The sequence below is a fragment of the Antechinus flavipes genome, chromosome 3 (genome assembly GCF_016432865.1).
Source record: "Antechinus flavipes isolate AdamAnt ecotype Samford, QLD, Australia chromosome 3, AdamAnt_v2, whole genome shotgun sequence".
NCBI lineage: Eukaryota > Metazoa > Chordata > Mammalia > Dasyuromorphia > Dasyuridae > Antechinus > Antechinus flavipes.
In genome coordinates, this window is record NC_067400.1 from 76660966 (window position 1) to 76679542 (window position 18577).

Sequence of the window (18577 nt, forward strand, 5' to 3'; positions counted from 1 at the left end):
TTCTTTATTTCTTTTTTCTTTTCTTTTCTTCCTTTCTTTTTTCTTTTTTTTTTTCTTTCTTTCTTTCTTTTTTTTTTTTTTTGCAATTGGGGTTAAGTGACTTGCCCAGGATCACACAGCTAGGAAGTGTTAAGTGTCTGAGATCACATTTGTACTCAGGTCCTCCTGTTGGTGCTCTACCCACTGTGCCACCTAGCTGCCTCCTCTACTAAATTTTTTTATAAGTGCCTACTAGGCTTAGAGCCTCTGTTCGAGATGCTAGGAAATTTTGCTGTTGAGTTATTTCAAATACATTTAATTCTCCAGGATCCCATTTGAAAATTCAAAACCAAAATAGACCTGTCTTCAAAGTACTTATTTTTTTCCTGTAGTGGGGATGGGGTAAAATGACAAAACTTAAACAAATACTGTGTGTGTGTGTGTGTGTGTGTGTGTGTGTGTGTGTGATTTCAGTGGGAATAAATGAGAAAATCAAGAAAGGCTTCTTGTAAGAAGTGACTGATTTGTTTTGTTTTTAAACAATCAATTAACAAACATTTATTGAGTATCTACCATGTGCCAGACACTGTGCTAAATATTAGGCAAAAAATAGTGTCCTTCTATCAAGGATATCTAAGTAGGTATCTTAAACTCAATATGTTCAAAATAAAATCATTATTTTTCTCCCTAAACTTTGTAGGGAGCTAGTCACTAGTCAACCATGTTGAACTTATCTAAAGGATGATTTAGAGGGAGGAAGATGAAAAGTTCCTAAAGTATACGATCCAATTTTGTTTGGGCATAATCTGTTCTTTTTAAGGGATTAGGATCGATGGATGTTTCTTGCTTTATAAGACATAATTCATTCTCATAAATAATATCAATAATATGGTAATGGAAACAAAAGTACCACAGGGTAAAAGTTTGTGAAACCTCACTCAAAGTTCGTGTACAAGTTTCTAACAAGGACAGAGGACTAATATAGCCCTTCTTCACTTCATTTTTCCCTCACAGTTGCTATGTTATCTAGATCATATAATTTTAAGAGGAACTTGGCATTCATATTCAAACAGAAGACTGTCAACGCTAAAAACATTTTAATTTTCCTTTATTTCATTGCCAAGAATAAAATAGCAACCAGTCTCAAAGTGTAAGTGCTTATTATGTAAAACAAACTACTTGGGAGAAAAATCTTTTGGGTAATGATATCTGAAATTGGGGATGGGAAAACCAGCTGTGCTTTGCCTTCATCAAATATTTTAAACCCTGCTCTACTAGTATTGCACAAGTCACATTTTTCAGCATTTATTCATTGATTTTAAAATAATTTGGGGTCCTTAGGGATCAGGGAGGCCACCAAGTCAATCATTCAATTAATTAATAAACATTCAGTACCTATTATGTCACTGCTAAGTGCTAGTGATATAAAAAGAGGCAAAAAGGCAACTCTTCCCCTCAAGGATCTTACAATCTAATGGCAACCAAGTTGTCCAAGGAGGGGTGAACCAGACTAGTTCTGTGATGGAAAAAGTAAAAGCTTCTGTCCCCATTAGTTATGGGAATTGGGTTCATGAGTGATTTCATCAATGTGGAGTCTTCCCAGTGTATAAACTCCCTCCAACAATGTAGTTTGTCAATTTGTCTGTAATATATAGACTTAGTAATTTGCTTGAGGCAACGGTCATTACTGATTTGCTCAGGATCACATGACCAATATGTTTCACAGATAGGACTTGAACTCAGTTCTTTTTTACTCCAAGGACAGCCTTCTCTGCACTGTGATACTACTTGTCACCAAGAGAAACTGATTTTAGAAAAATGGCTTTTTGTTCAAGGTGAAACTGGGGGTTATTAATAGTATTACATGATTTCACAAATGCAATATAGCTTATTTTTCTTTCTATTTAGTTCTAGACAAATTCATTTTTATAGGCAGTGCCTATATAAGATGTATATGTAATTTGTACATACATACATACATATATACACATGCACAGATACCTTTACATGTATATGTGTGCATGTACGTATTGGGGAGTAGAGTGGGGTAGCATGTATATGTGTACATATTTACACATACATATATACATACTTACACGTATATGCATATATTTGTGTATATGTGTATTTATTTACATACACTAATAAATCAAGCCCAATAGACTATCTATCAAACTGTATGTTATAGACTGAACAAAAGGCATTTTCCTTTTGAATTTTTGAATTCCTTTTGAATTGCTAGTCCAAACTCTTTTGCATGATTGTAGATCTCACTTAGAAGGTTTTAAAATATTCTGAAGCTTGGCATGAATAGGACTATGTCATTTACAAAAAGAAGTATCTGTAAGCCTGCACCACCTATTAGGAACCTCTCCTTCATAAAGGACCTCCTCCAGGACAGTGGCAAATACATTTCACAAATTTAAGTCTCTTTTTTAATTCTCTGCCTCTGTTAATAATTGCTATTTTTAAAAGAAAAAGAATTTGAAATCACATATATCTCTATTTTGCTAGGCAACACCATTTACAGCAGTGTGTCTGGATACCAAAAATAATAGGTTCTAAATAAGTTGTTTTTAACATTATGTTTTGATATACATTTTAGATGAAGTATAATTCTAACAATGCTTTCTCTTCAATTATGCTTCTCTAGTCCTTTTGTTTTAAATGTCATTGCATGTTCAAATATGTTCCTTTTAGAATTAGTCTCCTAAAAATACTATTATGTTAAAAAAAAAAAGCAGCTAGAACTATTGGGTTCATGTGGTGTCTCTTGAAATGTGACACTGATTTTATGCCTTCTTTCTAAATATTTAAGGCCCAATACTTTCTCAAGGACAATGAACATTTATCTCAATTTAACACAACATTATTGATGATGAAGCACTCTGTGGCTCTCTCTCTAATGTCATGCCCTAAACAGGTTGTCTCCAATGTCTCCAGTTGTCTCCAGATCTGCCAATATCCCTGGATATAGAGATAGCCCTTGAGTACTATCTTACACTGTGATCGATTGCTGCTAGAAGCAAGTGAACATACTGATAGAACACAGACGGCTTCTTGCCCCCAAGGAATTTAGAGGAATCTTCCTAAGGACTTGACCTTGTGGCTACTTATTCCTTGAGTGTTTCCTCTAAAACTATACCTCTATAACTATGATTTTATGAGGAAGTCAAGCCCCACATAATATTAATGTGAGGACATATAAATTATACCCAACATTTAACTGACTTGAGCACTCTGCTTTGAGAATTCATACCTCCCCCTTGCTTGCTATGTCCACAAGCTCATCTTTCACTCAGGCCCGATGACCTCTTGCCTAGACTGTTCCAATAATGCCCCAATTCATCTCTCTTTCCAATTCATTCTCCTCACAGCTTCCAAATCAATATTCCTGTTGACATGTACGACTTACACACACAATCCCTAAAAATTCCCTCTATCTCCAGAATAAAATGCAAAATCCAGTTTAGCCTTTACAATTTGGTTTTCATCTACAACTTTATACTAATTACATATCACTCCCCTTCCCACACTCTGTTTTAGTCAAATTAGCTTGCTCCTTGCTCCCTATGTATAACATTTCACCACCAATTCTGTGCCTTTCCAAATGGGCTCTCTTGGCTGGGATGTACTTCTTCCTAACCTCCACCATGGAGAAACCTTAACTTCCTCCAAAACAAAGCTCAGAAATCCTCATAAACAAGACCTTTGCTGATATTCCCAACTATTAACTGTTGCTTGCTTGAAATTACTTTGTATTATTGTGGATATATTTTGTATTACTGTGTATATACTATGTTTGTATTTATGTCAGTCAATAAGTATTTATTAAGCACCAATTAAGTGCCAGATATTGTGCTGAGCACTGGGAATAGAGAGAAAGGCAATCGAGCCCCGTTCTCAAGAATCTCACAGTTTGATGAGTCAGACAATATGCAAGTGTGCACCCACAAGTTATGTGCAGGATAAATTGGGGGAGAGAGGAAATCAAAGGAAAGCACTAGAATTAAGAAAGATCAGAAAAGATATCTTGTCAAAGATGGTACTAGCTGATACTTGAAGGAAACCAGAGAAGCCAGGAGGCAGAGAAAGAGAGTGTTCCAGGGATAGACAACAGCCAGTGAAAATGTAGGTGGAGTGTCTTGTATGAGGAACAGAAAAGAGGCTAGCATCCCTGTATCACGGAGTATAGGGAGGAGTGGCAATGTAAGGTGTAAAAAGACTGGAAAGGTAGAGAGGAATCAGATGGCAAAGGGCTTTGATGGCCAGTTCTCCATATTTGATCTTGGAGGTTTTAGGGATCCACTGAAATTTATTGTGTTGGTGTGTGTGTGTGAGAGAGAGAGAGAAGAAGAGAGAGAGAGACAGATAGAAGATGGAGAAAGAAAGAGAGAGAGAGAGAAAGGGAGGGAAGAGGATAGAGAGATAGAGAAATATAGAGTCAGAGAGAGAGAGACAAAGAGAAAGACAGAGACAGAGATAGAGACAGACAGACAGAGACAGAAAAACAGAGAGACAGAGACAGGCAGAGATACAGAGAGAGACACAGAGACAGAGACAGAGACAGACAGAGACAGAGATACAGAGAGACACAGAGACAGAGACAGAGAGAGACAGAGATACAGAGACAGACAGACAAAGAGGCAGAGAGAGAGAGAGAGAAGAGAGATGGAGAGAGAGAGAGAGAGAGAAGAAAAAGAAGAAGAGAGAGAGAGAAACAGAGACAGAGACAAAGAGAGAGACAGACAGAAGCAGAGACAGAGGGTCAGATGTGTCCTTTAGAAGGATCACTTTGACAGCTGAATGGAGGACAGATTAGAATGGATAGAGATTTTAGGCAGAAAGACCAACCAGCAGGCTACTTCAACAGTCCAGACATGAGGTGACAGGCCTGTACCAGCATGGGGGCAATACTAAAAGAGAGAAAATGGCAGCTATTAGAGATGTTATAAAGGTAGAAGCTACAGACTGTGACACAAAATTGGATATGATGGCGTGTTGAGAGAGAGTGAGGAGTCAAGGATGACACCCCAATTGCAAGACTAGGTGACTGGGAAGATAGTGAAGCCCATAACAATAACATGGAAGTTAGGAAAAAGGGAAGATTTGAGTGGAAAGATAATGAATTCAGTTTTGGACATTTGGAACAACTGGGAATCATCAGCATCAAGATAATTAAATCATAGGATTTTAAAGCTATAATTTTATTTTTTAAAAAATCTTTTAATAGTATTTTATTTTCCCAAATACATGCAAAGATAGTTTTCAGCACTCACCTTTGCAAAACTTTGTATTCCAAATTTTCCTTCCCCTCTTTTCTTTCCCCTACTCCCCAAGACATGTTAAACATGTTAAGCTATAATTTTAATGTGCTAGTAAATATGATTTTAAAATATGTGCCTCTCCAATTATTGGTGGCTTAGAAATATATCAGAATACTATAAACTAATGTATCACTTACCTTGCCTTCCCTCAAGGTTCATGCTGTAGCCTGCTTTCTCTGTATCAATTTGATGTTGTTCTTCCTTCCTTAAGATATCTACATTGATGTTTAGAGTTTGTTTAGAATTTGTTTAATGTTTTCCCTTATCTTTAATTTCAATTTCAGCTTCTTGTGCACATATTTTTTTTATCAATTTTTGTAAGACTATGTCTAAAAACATCTCTACTTTGTTTAAAAATAGTGTATACATATTCAAAATAGACATTAGTTTTTCAGACTTCTTAATATGAATTATAGAATACTTTTGATTTCATTGATAGAAAAAACCCTCAGATGAGGAACCTCCCTCTTGTCAACATAGGTTATAGGTTAGCACCTTCTCTAAAAATTCTTGTCTTACACTGATGCATTATTGGTGGAGTTGTGAACGAATCCAACCATTCTGGAGAGCAATCTGGAATTATGCCCAAAAAGTTATCAAACTCTGCATACCCTTTGATCCAGCAGTGTTACTTCTGGGTTTATATCCCAAAGAAATACTAAAGAAGGGAAAGGGACCTGTATGTGCCAAAATGTTTGTGGCAGCCCTGTTTGTAGTGGCTAGAAACTGGAAATTGAATGGATGCCCATCAATTGGAGAATGGCTGAGTAAATTGTGGTATATGAATGTTATGGAATATTATTGTTCTTTAAGAAATGACCAACAGGATGAATACAGAGAGGCTTGGAGAGACTTACATGAACTGATGCTAAGTGAAATGAGCAGAACCAGGAGATCATTATACACTTCAACAACGATATTGTATGAGGATGTATTCTGATAGAAGTGGATTTCTTTGACAAAGAGACCTAACTCAGTTTCAACTATAGATGATGGACAGAAGCAGCTACACCCAAAGAAAGAACACTGGGAAATGAATGTAAACTATTTGCATTTTTGTTTTTCTTCCCGGGTTATTTTTACCTTCTGAATCCAATTCTCCCTGTGCAACAAGAGAACTGTTCGATTCTGCACACATATACTGTATCTAGGATATACCGCAACATATTTAACATATATAGGACTGCTTGCCATCTAGGGGAGGGGGTGGAGGGAGGAAAGGGAAAAATCGGAACAGAAGCAAGTGTAAGGGATAATGTAAAAAAATTACCCTGGCATGGGTTCTGTCAATAAAAAGTTATTATAAAAAAATAAAATGCTTAAAAAAAAAAGAAATGAAAATTCTTGTCTTAGAAATCTACTTAGTTCATTTTTTTCTCTCTTTAATCTGATTTTTCTTGTACAGCATGATAAATATGGAAATATGTATAGAATTACACATATCTAACATATAGTACATCACTTGCTGTCTAGAGGAAGGGGGTGGGAGGAAGGGAGAGAGAAAAATTTGGAACACAAGGTTTGTTGAAAACTATCTTTACAAGTATTTTGAAAATAAAAAGCTGTTAAAAAAAAGAAAGAAAGAAAGAAAGAAGGAAGGAAGGAAGGAAGGAAGGAAGGAAGGAAGAAAGAAAGAAAGAAAGAAAGAAAGAAAGAAAGAAAGAAAGAAAGAAAGAAAGAAAGAAAGAAAGAAAGAAAGAAAGAAAGAAAGAAAGAAAATCTGCCTATTAACCTTAGAGATTGAGTGACTTTTTGGGAGTCCTACAGCCTATATGTTTCAGAAGCAGGACTTGAACCCCCATCTTCCTGGCTCTGAAACTAGTTATACCTTTAAAAATTAATCTCATGAATAAAAACTAGTGATGGATTACAGCAATTATTCTGTGACTTCAAAAGCAAACTGGAAATCTCTTACCATTTTTAAGTGAGTGTAAGATTTGCACTGAAAATCTTATAGACTCAAAGGGTTTAGACATTTCAAAGCAACATAAAGAAGTTTCTGATCTAACTAAAAATAGCCCAAAGACATGTATTCTTTTTTTTCTCTTGTCCTAAGGAGTTGGAATCTGCTTTACCTTTGGGTTCTTTAATATTTTTGGTCATTAGTACTAAGGCAGATTATTTTTTTTAATGGAAACATTCTTATCCCATTTTATTGATACTAGAAATAGAATTTTTTGAATTGATTTGACCAAAGCCATAAAATTAGCAATTGACAATGCCATGTCTCAAACCTTGCTTTCTTTATATCTAGGGCAGAGATTTTTGTATAACATCACATTTCTTCATGCATCTTTAACATTATCAACATCATTATACTGCACCCAACAATGCAGTGACACACTAAGAGACCTACCCAAATATTCTTCTTTTTGGTAAATGAGTCAAAATTGTTGCTTTTTAAAAGTTCTACATGCTTTTTGTTATAATCCTATTTCTTTTTTGCTACCAGAAAGCTATTACTTTTTTTCGGTGTCTGAGGGCCTACCTCTATCAAATTCACTTTTAAGTTTCTAATTTAAGGCAGGTATTCTTTTTTTTTTTTATTAAAGCCTTTTATTTTCAAAACATATGCATGGATAATTTTCAACATTTACTGTTGGAAAACCTTGTGTTCCCATTTTTTTCCCTCCCTTCCTCCCACCCACTCCCTTAGATTTCAAGTAATCCAACATATATTAAACATGTGCAATTCTTCTATGCATATTTCCACAAATATCATGTAAAGCAGATATTCTTCTCTCTCTCTCTCTCTCTCTCTCTCTCTCTCTCTCTCTTTTTGTTGAGGCAATTGGAGTTAAGTGATTTGCCCAGGGTCACACAGCTAAGAAGTATTAAGTGTCTGAGGCCAATTTTGAACTCGGGTCCTCCTGACTTCAGAGCCTCCACTCTATCCACTGCACCATCTAGCTGCTGCCAAACAGATATTCTTAAAAGACATTTTTTAAGAAACAAAAGAAAAAAAATCCACCTTTTGAAAGGGACAAGTTCACATTACAAAAATCAGTCTCTTTATGTAGGAATCATCAGAGATCTTTAAACAGTGTGGTCTCTACCTCATACCTCTCTTATTGGCTAAGATGACAGGAAAAGATAATGAAAAATGTTAGAGGGGGTATGGGAAAACTGTAACACTAATGAATTGTTGGTGGAGTTGTGAAACGATCTAACCATTCTGGAGAGCAATTTTGAACTATGCCTAAAGGGTTATAAAACTCTGCCTACCCTTTGACCTAGCAGTGCCTTTACTGGATCTATATCCCAAAGAAATCATAAAGGAGAGAAAAGGACCCATATATGCAAAAATATTTGCAGTAGCTCTTTTTGTGGTAACAAGAATTGAAAAACAAGTAGATGCTCATCATTTGAAGAATGGCTGAATGAGTTATGGTATATAAAGGTAATATGGAGTATTATTGTTCTATAAAAAAATAACAAACAAGCTGATTTTAGAGAGCCCTGAAAAGATTTATAGGAACTGATGCTGAGCAAAACAAGCAGAACCAGGAATACATTGTACACAATAATAGCAATAATAACAGCTATGAAAAGTTTGGTTCCTCTCAGTGTTCAGTGATCCAAAGCGATCCCTAGACTTTGGACAGAAAATACCATCTGCATACAGAAAAAGAACTAAGGAGACTGAATTGTAAATCAACACATTCTATGTTCACTTCTTTTTTCTGTTTTTTTTTATCTCCCCCATGATTTTTCCCTTTTGCTCTGATTTTTCTCTCCCAATATGATTTATTAAAAATAAATAAATTTACTAGAAAAAAAACAGTGTGGTCTTTAATACCCTAACATGATCTCAATGATATGGGTATTACATGCAATAGTACATAACAGATGCTAGAAAAAATATGATGTTTTAAGCTTTGCAAAATACTTTACAAATATTTCATCTTATTCTTATAACTGGGAGGAAGGTGCTATTATGAACTCTACACATGAGAAACTTGAGACAAAATATATGTGACTACCTCAGGATCACACAGTAAGGTTAATTTGATCTTGGATCTTGATTTTAGAACCAACATTCTTTCCAAGGTATCACTTGGCTGCCCTAATACAGATCACAATCTGTCTGTGTTTTTTTATTCTGTGATACTCTCATTCATTTCCTCCCATGAATTTTCCACAGGTGTTTACTTAAAGTATTGGGGAACTACCTTGAGTTATCCCGACATTGTAAGGACACTAATGGAGATCTTGAGGTATGCAGAAGTTATCCTCAATCTGATCCCATGACTAGTCACTTTTGGTTAAATAAATCCACCTAGTCTCCATATTTAAAGCAGATGATAAATGTCCTGATATCCTAATGGAATGAAAACAAATCTAAATCAATCACTTATAGGTTTTACTATTGATTATAATTTTAAACTAAGTGGAAAAAGTTCTTAGAACTGCAATAGGACTGTACCTGAAGAGTATTAGGATAAGTTGAGGAAATTTCATCATCTCTATGGGTTGTGTTTTAAGTATCAAGTTAGTTGAAAACTACACTTATTTTTTTAGCTTTTTATTTTCAACATACATGCATAATTTTCAACATTCACTTCTGCAAAACCCTGTGTTCGAAAATTTTTTCTCCTTCCCTTCTCACCCTCAGCCCTAGACGGCAAGTAATCTAATATAGGTTAAACATGAATAATTCTTTGAAACCTATTTCCACAGTTATCTTGCATAAGAAAAATCAGATCAAAAAGGAAGAAAAATGAGAAAGGAAATAAAATGCAAATAAACAACAAAAAAGATGAAAATACTATGTTGTGACTCACATTCAGTCCCCACAATCCTCTCTCTAGGTGCAGATGACTTTCTCCATCACAAGTCTCTTGGAATTGGCCCAAATCACCTCATTGTTGAAAAGAGCCATAGGACTACACTTATTTCAGAGACTGGAGCAAGTGTGGTATATAAAATCCCTGGGGGAGAAAACCCTTGGGAGTGGGAAGGTCTTTTAAATTTGGAGGGTTCAGAAGATTTCTGACTTTCTGTTTTCCCATTGGCATCTTAATGGTGTCTCTAGTTCAGCTAACAGCAGTGTCTGTTAGCTTTGGGAGTCAAGGAGATCATGAATATAAATTTATGGCTTCCTGTTAACTGCTCAAGGCAGGGTTACTCAGGGCAAAGGTTTCAGCTTGTATGAATGAAGTCTTTTATCCTTAGAAAAAAATGCACGAAAGAGGATCTTAGGTAGTTTTAAAGATATAGACAGTTCTATCTTCAGGCAGTGGAAAGATGCTATTCCTAATTCATGTTAGAGGCTATCAGAGACTTCCCAAGCATGTACCAGTTCTCCTGTCTTCCAGAAGTAGGTCCTTAGTGCCCTCCAGGTGGGTGACTCTTCATCTTAGGTGATCTGGCCATTTGCCAAGTCCCATTATATTATTTGTAGTAAACAAAAAAAAAATTAGGCATAGTGAAATCTCAGATGTTTAATCTGAAAATCTAATTATCCAGAAAGGTTTACATGTTTACATTAATTACAAGTTAGATTTTCACAAAAATGCCATGCTGAAATAATAATTGAATACAGGATGAATATAGGAAAAGTGAAAATGTTCTTCTGGACATGGCAAATAGTTACTCAGACAAGGAAGAGACTTACCATTGAATGAAAAAACTTAGAGAAAAAGAAAGATAACAATAATGTGCATTTTCCCTAACCTGGCATTAGGGATAAAGAAAGAAAAAAAGAACATTCAAAAATTATTAAAAAAACATCATTAAAGGTCTGTAATATTCAAAACACTGTGCCAGGTATTAGGGATACAAAATAGCAAGGAAGAAACTCCTGTCCTCAAGAAACTTATTTGGGGAGGAAATAGTGGTACTGAGTAAGGAAGAGGGAAAAACAAAATTCTTCAACTGGAGTAGGTGGGGATGGGGTTAAAGATGGTAGTGATGGAGAAGGTGGAAATCATTCTAAGGACTGAAGAAGGACACAATGAATACTATTAGGGCTATCAAGTATAGGTGATAAATGGAGGGAAGAGGAGCTTTTTCTTTGGCCCTACCTTTGCAGGTCAGCCCATTTCTCCCCCCAAATTCCTCAATGGCCAGCCAAAGAGTCACTCTTTCTCAGAAAACAGACTCCTCCAGACTCTCCTTAGGGATTTAGAAGACAATGGGCCATTGGGCCCCAGAAATACCCTGCCTTTCACTAGGTCTGCCCTATCATATAAACCTAAGTATACTCAGGATTTCTAAATAATCTAGAACAAATGGTTCTTTTTTTCTTTTCTGTTTCAGAGTTCATGAGAGCCTTCTGGGCAACTAACTAGAGATATCAGGATCTAGGAAGGAAAGGAGGAAAAGAAAAAAGGAAAAAAGGAGGAAGGAAGGCAGAGAGGGAGAGAAAAGGGAAATGTGTTAGGTACCATGCTAAGAAAGCATTTTAATGTAAATACTTTACAATGATTATCCCATTTGGCTATTGCAACAATCCTGGAGGTTGGTGTATTATTATCGTGTGCATTTTATAGTTGAGGAAACTGAGGCAGACAGAAGTTAAGTGATTTGCTAGAAACCTAGAAGCAGAGCTATATGTAAACTTGAAATCATTCATTACTTTACTCTTTCTTTATCTCTCATATTTAATCAGTTGCTATCTTATAAATTTTATCTTCCCAACAGCTCTATTAATAAAGTTTTTACCCTAGTTCAAGACCCTATCTCTCTGCACTTAGACTTAAGTAATGGCCTTCTAATTGGTCTTTCTATTTCTAGAATTTACTCTCTCTATTCAAACCTCCACACATCTGTTAAAAATTATATTCCTTAGTCACAAATTTATTCTTACTTCCCCTCTCAAAAACCTTCAGTGGCTCCCTATTGCCTTTAGGGAAAAAATGAAAATATTCAGTTTTGTCATTTAAAGTCTTCCATTTTATAGTTCTTATTTACCTTTTTAGTATTATTAAATATCATTTCCTTCATGCCCTTTCTCTTCCACTCAAACCAACCAGCTTGCTATTTTTCATATAGGTTATTATATCTTCTACCTCCACACCTATAATCATCCAGACCTGGAATACTTTTTCTTCTTAAATTTTTTTTAGAATCCCCAGCTCAGGTGCCACTTCTTATAGGAGACCTTTCCTGATTTCCCCCCACCTCAAATTTTTTAAAGTTTATTAAAGCTTTTTATTTACAAAACATATGCATGGGTAATTTTTCAACATTGATCCTTGCAAAACTTTCTGTTCCAAATTTTCCCCTCCTTCCCCTCATCCCCTCCCCTAGATGGCAGGTATTCCAATACATGCTAAATATGTTAAATCCAATATATGTATACATATTTATACAGTTATCTTGCTGCACAAGAAAAATCCTCACCTCAATTTTTAATGATCTTGAAATTGTTTTATATTATTTTTATTGATAATAGCAACAAATAGCTAACATTTATATAGTACATACTTATGCTTTAAGGCCTTATGCTTAAGTGCTTTATACTTATTATCTCACTTTCTCCTCACAAAATCCCTAGGAAACAGGTCTTATTATTAACTTCTTTTTACAGCGGAGTCAGGCAAATAGGGGTTAAGTGATTTCCCTGCCAGTATCTGAGATCATATTTGAACTCATCTTCTTACCTCTCAGTTCAATTCTCTATCTGTTGTATCACCCAGTTATACTTGGCATTTATATATGGGGTGTGTACTAGAGACCCTCAGGAGAACATCAACTCCTCAAAAGGAGGATTTATTTTCTTTTTGACTTTATACTACCAGCATGTGCCTAGCACAAAGTAGGTACTGAATTAATCCTTATTTAATTGAGGGATTGTCTTTTGCCTCTTACGGTGTCTCCAGTTCCTGGAACATAGTAGGCATTTAATGGTACTTAATAAATGGTTTTTTTTTTTAATAACTGGTGGATGAGGAAAAGGCTCAGAGCAGGGAGATCAATTAGAAAACTATTAAAGAAATCAGGATAAGATCCTGAACTTGGAGAGGTTGGGGATGACTATGTTGAGTGGAGAGACAGGGGACACTGGAGATGTTGAGAAAGTACCAAAAAAAAATATCAATAAGAAGAAATCCTACTTCTGCCAGTGAAAAAAACATATCTATTTCTGATGGTGAACCATGTGAAACAGGGCTGGAAGCTCATGGTGCTGGGCTATCTCCATCAGGGTCTGAGAAGAGATGGTAGTCAAAATGAAGATGATGATGGTGGAAGTTCAACTTGCCTGGCACCTGCTACCTCCTGTTTCTCCTCCTTGCTGCTTTGGCGAGGCTGCCTCACCTTCCCAGTGAATAGTATTTGATTGGCAGTCAGTGGGAATGACTGGCCCATTGTCTACAGGAGTTGCCTTCCCAACAATCGCTATGAGGGCTGGGCCACAAGTAGGAATGGTGATCAATGAATGGCCTGGCAAGACATAAACCTTATTTCAAATTCAGTGTAGATATTCTTTTCTCCCTGCTACCCACTGATGCTTGTGGCAAATGATCCATTTAAAGCAGAATATTGTAAACACAGAAAATCTTAGGATCAAGGGCCTGCTAAAGCCAAAACTTTTTATTGTATGCAATTATAGTCAAGAAACTATGTGTATAGACTAGGAATTTCTGAGCTCAGTTTCCCCATCTGCAGAATTGGTACAAATATGTGCTGAAACCAGCTTGAAAGAGGCAAGCAAGAGGTGATTGTTCAATTTTCAGTGTGAGCACTTATACTGAAATCAGGAAATGCTACAAATTAAGGCTTAGTTTATTATTTTGTTAATTGTCTAGTGGGGAAAATGTTAAAAATGCAGATTAAACTTAAAAGTATGTCAGGCTACATCCCTCCCCTCCTCCAAAAGAACTGATTGTTAAACATTTATCAGCACATCCTTGCATCCTAGAGTTAGAAGAAATTTTAGAGGTCCATTCTTGCAGGAAAGAATGATCAGGCCCAGAAAGGTTAAATGATTTCTCTGAGATAGCAGGAGGCAGTATTTAAACCTCGACCATCTGACTTTATTTTGTTTTGGAGGGGGGCGGGGAGCAATTGAAGTTAAGTGACATGCCCAGGATCACACAGCTAGTGTCTACTCTCCGATTTGAACTTATGTTTTATTTACTTGAGGAACAGTGCTCTGTCCACCATGTTCCCTAGCTGTCTCTCAGTTGATTTTATTTTTTTTTAATTTAATTTAATTTTATTTTATAATAACTTTATATTGACAGAATCCATGCCAGGGTAACTTTTTTTACAACATTATCCCTTGTACTTACTTCTGTTCCGATTTTTCCCCTCCCTCCCTCCACCCCCTCCCCCTAGATGGCAAGCAGTCTTATATATGTTGGATATGTTGCAGTATATCCTAGATACAATATATGTTTGCAGAACCGAACAGTTCTCTTGTTGCACAGGGAGAATTGGATTCAGAAGGTAAAAATAACCCAGGAAGAAAAACAAAAATGCAAATAGTTCACAATTCGTTTCCCAGTGTTCTTTCTTTGGGTGTAGCTGCTTCTGTCCATCATTTATCAATTGAAACTCAGTTAGGTCTCTTTGTCAAAGAAATCCACTTCCATCACAATACATCCTCATACAATATCGTTGTCAAAGTGTATAATGATCTCCTGGTTCTGCTCATTTCACTTAGCATCAGTTCATGTAAGTCTCTCCAAGCCTCTCTGTATTCATCTTGCTGGTCATTCCTTACAGAACAATAATATTCCATAACATTCATATACCACAATTTACCCAGCCATTCTCCAATTGATGGGCATCCATTCATTTTCCAGTTTCTAGCCACTACAAACAGGGCTGCCACAAACATTTTGGCATATAAAGGTCCCTTTCCCTTCTTTAGTATCTCTTTGGGGTATAGTAGCACTGCTCTCAGTTGATTTTAAACATAGCATTCTTTCCACTGGTCTAGATTGCCTCATTGGGCCTGCATGACCTCTGGATTCAGAAAATCATTGTCATTGTCTCTAAGGAAAAACTGGGTTTCATGGTTTATGAAATATGTAAGGATACTTCATTACAGAAAATTCTTTTTAATGCATATGATTTATCTAAAAATGCTATGTGTATATTATAGATTAACTAGAAGTAAAAGTAGTTTTAAAAAGAGTACTTATATGTGATATGATAAACAACATTAAGCTCAATAATTAAAGATTCCCAGATTCCAGGGAAAAAAAAGTTTCCATAAAGTTTTTTTTGTGTGTTCTGAACATAGATAAAGCACACACACACACATACACACACACACACACACACACACATTTGTTCTATGTGAATCATCATTTACTCATTTCCTGCCCAGTCTGCTTAAATAAAAGGGTTTTTCCTCCCATTTTGCATTGTTTCCTGATTCTTTTTTTAAAAGAAAGGGAGGAAAAATTATGCATTCAACCACCCATTCTTGAAGGCTGAACCAGCAGCACAAGCTACGTTCTGACAGCCCCATCCACAGCACCGAGTCTGCAATAATATGGTTACAGAGTGGGCCCTGTCATTATCAACCCAGAGAAAATGTGATGCTGTTTGTCCAGAATGGCAGCTTCTGAAAGAATCTCTCCCAATGCTGCAGTTTCCCAGAAAAGACTGTGTATGTATTACTGTAGTTTGAGTTTTAGACATCAGTGAGTTTGGGTTATCTCAGTCAATAGACAATTTATTAAGCACTGTGCTAAGCTATGAGAAAAGAAAAATGTCCCTCCTCCTCCATTCAAAGAGCTTATAATCAGGGAAACATAATGCACAGAGGAAGCTAAAAAGAGAGATGGAGAAAATCCCAATAAGAAGCAACCTAAAGGATCTTCTTCAGCAGGGCATGTCTTACACCAATGCCCAGACCACCAAATCTTCCCTCATGGGCTTTGTCAGAGATGTTTTTGTGCAATGAGCTTCTGGTTTTCAGTTCAGTGAAGCATGGGAACAGGGAGAATGGGAGATGTCAGTCACTGTCACCGAGTCTGGATATAAGAAGGATTCCCTGTGAATGATAAGGTAATCCAGATATTGTTTATAGATAACACCGTGTGAGGAGTATCAAGTCTTTAGGTAGTTGCAAACTGTTCTCTTCCAAAAATTTCAGACAAACTGTCTGTACAGACAAGGTTTCCTTCAAAACTCATCTCATATATTGTCTTCTTCAAGAAGTCTGTCCCATCCCTCAAACCCTACCTCCACTGTTAATTGTCTTCCCTCTATACCTCTTGTATGCACACATGCATGTTATCTCTCCTAGGAGAATTTCAGTTATCTAAGGGGAGAGACCATTTATACCTTTCTTAATATCTACCATACTTGCCACATATTAAATGCTTAAATATGTTGACTGACATTTTGAAATTACTTGTATAGGATTCTTGATCACAGGAACATTTCACATTAGGGCAAAACACAGTTTTACAGTTCAAGGTTAACATTTTACCTCATCAAATAGAAAAGTCACTTAATCATTCAAGTAGGCCCTAGAGGTTATTTTCCTTAAACCACTCATTCCCTCTATAACTACTCTCCTTCCTCTCCTATTTAAAACTCATAACTGAAGCTATCATGAGTCCTTCTCCCTCTGATTAATAGGTCTTTATTATAATCCCTTCAATAAATAAGCAAGGGCATCTTGTCCTTTGTCTAATTACAAGCACTTGTCCAGTTATACCCTAATCATAAAAGAATCCTTTCTGGGCTGATTTGTAGGCAAGAGGAAGTAATGACACATTGGGAAAGGAATAAAGGGTGACTGGTCCAGTATCCTTCCTCATAGTGGTGATTCCACCACTTGAAGAAGGGAACTAAAGGAAATAGATATCCTAGGGTAAGAAGTTAGCTGAGACAAAAGAGGCAAAATCTGGAGAACCAGAAGGCAGAGCAAAATGAAGAAAGAGAAAAAAAAGTAGAAGAAAAATAACAGTTGCTCAGCTTGGCCTTCTCTCCATTGTCATTCAGCACCATCCTGTCAAGACACTCTTTCTAACCCTACTTTGATTCCCTTTCATACAATATAACTTAGAGAAAAAACCAAACACCTTTTTTATTGTCCTTAGCAGCCTATCTATGTCCTGGGCTGCTTTTGCTTAGATCGTCCTGTAAACCTTTCCACCCAACATTGTTTAGAACTTTGCTTCCTATCTCTTGATTTTACCAGTTACTATTACTGTCCTGAGTCCATTTATCTATTATTCTTAGCTTTTCTCCATATGATCAGCCTGGCACATATGGTTTTCTAATCATAGATCTCTTTGATAGTGTCTTTTTTGCTTTTTCAAGCATGAAAATCTTTATTGATAATATGCTACATCTGCCAGATAAAAGCAATTCAAGTATCAAGGAGCAACAGTCAGAATTACACAAGATCTAGCGATGTTTAAAATAAAGAATTGCAGGGCCTGGAATACCACATTTTGGAAGGCAAAGGACTTGGGGTTACAACCAAGAATGAACTACCGTGTTTCCCCGATAATAAGACCTATCCTGAAAATAAGCCCTCCCCTTACTGTGTAAAATTCCTCTAAAATAAGCCCTCCCCCGAAAATAAGCCCTATTGAGATTGCTACTGTAGTGAAGGTGATCTCCTGCGCTACACACTACATTATGGTACCCTCTATATGCACCGTCCCCACCAGGAGCAAATGGATGGAATTCAGGGTATGGACACTTATGACGATGTTGTTGAAGAAGATGACATGATCATTATTGAATAAAGGTACTTTTTTTTGTTCACATTTACCTGTTTATTAAAATTGCTGTCAATGTTCATTACAATAAGCCCTTCCCTGAAAATAAGCCCTCTGGTGTTTTTCTGTCCAAAAAAATAATAAGACAGTGTCTTATTATCAGGGAAACACGGTATTCAGTGAGATTGACAATGGATTTTCAATGAAGTAAGAGTCTTTCAATTAGTTCTTTTGAAAAAATTAGAACCCAAACAGAAAATCTAATCTTCAAACAAGGACTCAAGAGAAGCATGGGAGGGTAAACAGGAGAAAAATAAATGTTATTTAAAGCTTAAACTGCTTATATCCTTAGATGGGAAAATAACATCTGTAACTCTTGAGAACTCTTGGGACAGTTAGAGGGTGGATAAATGGACTGAGGGTTGTGAATGGACTCTGATGAGATGATATCAAAGAAAAAAGACATTAAAGGGTGGGAAAAGTATTGTACTGGGAGAAGAGGAAAGGTAAGGCATAATGGGTAAAAAATTAGATCACATGAAGAAGCACACAAATTCTTTTACAATAGAGGGAAAGAAGGAAGGGGGATGAGCATTGTCTGAAGCTTGATTTCATCAGTTTTGGCTC

The 18577-nt window shown here is 36.3% G+C and overlaps 1 protein-coding gene and 1 long non-coding RNA gene across 2 annotated transcripts in view; one reads left to right on the top strand and one right to left on the bottom strand.

Moving 5' to 3' along the window:
* The window catches only part of METTL21A (methyltransferase 21A, HSPA lysine), a 79479-nt gene that overhangs the window by 20782 nt on the left and 40120 nt on the right, over nt 1-18577 (top strand). The gene's annotated exons all lie outside the window — the stretch shown is intronic.
* Nucleotides 1-18577, bottom strand: part of LOC127553177 (uncharacterized) — a 57824-nt gene that overhangs the window by 20364 nt on the left and 18883 nt on the right. The window contains exon 3 of the long non-coding RNA XR_007951688.1: nt 5444-5521. This is a non-coding gene — a long non-coding RNA (uncharacterized LOC127553177). The remainder of the gene's footprint in view (nt 1-5443; nt 5522-18577) is intronic.